General features: G+C 40.2%; 1 non-coding gene across 1 annotated transcript; it reads left to right on the top strand.

Moving 5' to 3' along the window:
* Positions 1-1,821: 1,821 nt before the first annotated feature.
* Trnak-uuu (transfer RNA lysine (anticodon UUU)) lies at positions 1,822-1,894 on the top strand. The gene has a single exon. It is a non-coding gene; the product is annotated as a tRNA-Lys (tRNA).
* The last annotated feature ends 606 nt before the right edge of the window (positions 1,895-2,500 follow it).

Genomic DNA, 2,500 nt, shown 5'->3' on the forward strand with positions numbered 1-2,500 from the left:
AGTTACTTGTGAAGGCGAGGCAGAGGTGAGTGAGGAGATAATGAAGGAGAGAGAGAGAGAGAGAGAGAGAGAGAGAGAGAGAGAGAGAGAGAGAGAGAGAGAGAGAGAGAGAGAGAGAGAGAGACTTTACTCATAATTATAAATACAAAAAAAAAAAAAAATTGCATAAAATCTTAGCAGTAAAAAAGAATAATAATAAAATCCTTTGAAATTTTTTGACGTAAAAATCACAGCGAAGCAAAGAACATAAAAAAAGAGACAAAAGAAAAAAAATACGTAAACAAAGAAGAAAATCAAGACTTTAGTGCTCATTTGTAAGATTCTCACGTTAGAGGAGAATGAGAGAGAAAAAAAAAGAAAAAAAGAGAGAAAGAAAAAACAACTTCGCATTTTTACATTGTGGCGTTTGTGGAGGAGAATGGAATGATAGAAAAAGGTGGAAGAAGAAGAGGAGGAAGAGGAGGAAGAGGAGGAGGAGGAGGAGACGTGATGAGAAAGAAATACCGAAAGAAGTTGGCAAGAAGAAAGGAGGAGGAAGAAGAGGAGGAAGAGGAGGAGGAGGAGAGTGCCTAAAAATGAAGGTAGCCGTGGTAATTGAGGAGAAGCTAAGCAGTTCTCACTTCACATCACTCTTCCTAATTGATAAAAAGAAGACGCCAGACAGCACCAGCTTCTCTCTCTCTCTCTCTCTCTCTCTCTCTCTCTCTCTCTCTCTCTCTCTCTCTCTCTCGTGCAACCATTCTTATCTTCGTCACATCTTTCCTTCATCTCTTTATTTTTCGTCCTTTTTAAAATTTTTCTCATCATCTGCACCTTCACGTTTCTTCTTCCTGTACATTCTTCCTTACCTTTAATTGCCTCCACCTATTATCACACTTCCTTCATCTTCCTTCAGTATTCTCCTGCATCTTCCTTACTTTTCTTAACCACCTCCGTCTTTTATAACATCTTCATCTCTCTCATTTACTATTTTCCTTACCTTTCCCTCTCTACTTCCCACACCGCCCATTTCCTTCATCTCCCCCTACTTCTGTTCCTTCGCGCCTTTCACCTGCCAGACACACACTTACAGACCTTCCCTTAAGGATCCTTGCTTCCTGCTCTCACATGGTCTCCGGGGTGGCTTAAAACGCTCTTAACCCCGCAAGTGTGTTTTTGTTTAGACGCAAAGAGGGGTGGATAGGGAAGGGGGTCGAGAGGGGAAAGGAGGGGGGAGGAGAAAGGGATGGAGAGACAGGGAGAGTAGAGAGGAAAGAGGAGGTAGAGGGATGAGAAAAGGATAGAAGAGGAGAGGAAAGGAAGGGTATAGAGGAAGGGGAGAAGGGAGAAGAGGAAGAAGAGGAAGAGAGTAGGGAGGAAATGTGAGTAGAGGAGAGATAACAGGTAGAAGTGAAGGGAGAGTTGGAAAGAAAATGGAAGGGAGAGGTGGAAGAAAAGTGAAGAAAGGAGGTGAAAGGAAAATGAGAAGATAGAAGAGGAAAGGAGATCAAAGGGTAGAGGGAGAAAAGTAGAGGAAGATGTGGTAATTGGACAAATGAAGGAAGAGGAGGAAGAGAAAGTGAGGAAAGTGAAGGGAAAGGAGAGAGGATATAGATGGAAAAGGAAGGAATAATAGATGAAGATTATGAAAAATGAGCAGATAAGAATTATGATGGTGGAGATGAAAAAAAAGATGATGATGATGAGGAAGAGAGAAAATAGTGGTAGAGAGAGACGTGACAGTTAGAAAAGGAAAGAATAAATAGAAAGAGAAGAAAAGATAATGATGGGAAACAAAAGAAAAGTGAAGGTTGTCAAGTAATCGAAACCACACTAGTATGAGCCCGGATAGCTCAGTCGGTAGAGCGTTAGGCTTTTAACCTAACGGTCCAGGGTTCGAGTCCCTGTTCGGGCGGGTATTTTATTTATTTATTTATTATTTTTTTTAAGCATTGTTATTCTCTCTCCTATCTTCTATCTTTATTAAATAGCCAGTTGAAATGAGTTCCAATGCAAGAATTTAAATACGTGTTGTTACTGTGTTATTAACCAAGTATCAGGTTAGGGGAGAGAATATTCAGACGGTACTCAACAAATATGAGAAGGAGAAAGAGAGGAATGAACGAAAGAGGAAACAAACAAAATAATCAATATGCAGGACGCTATCAGTGAAGGCTGCGGAAGATAACGTAAGATAAAGATAAATTATTACAAAAACCTGATTACACTAAGGAACACAAAGGAAGAACGAAGCTGTTTGTGATCAGCGCCACCATTTAACCAAAGCTAGGCAGGATAGCAAAGCCGAATTCTCCTCCACTTCTTAATAAGGTAAACAAGATAAGAAAGAAGCATGGAATAAATAGAAAATCATAAACGAAAGATCAAACAGGAGAAGAAGTAATGGATGGGGGCAATAAACGGGTGAGGAGAGGGAACCAGTGAATGAGTGTAAGGAAGGGGAAGATTATAATGAAGGGGAAGTAAGTAAATAGAGAAATCTTGGATAATTAGTGTAGTG

This window comes from Scylla paramamosain, chromosome 7 (genome assembly GCF_035594125.1).
Source record: "Scylla paramamosain isolate STU-SP2022 chromosome 7, ASM3559412v1, whole genome shotgun sequence".
Lineage (NCBI taxonomy): Eukaryota > Metazoa > Arthropoda > Malacostraca > Decapoda > Portunidae > Scylla > Scylla paramamosain.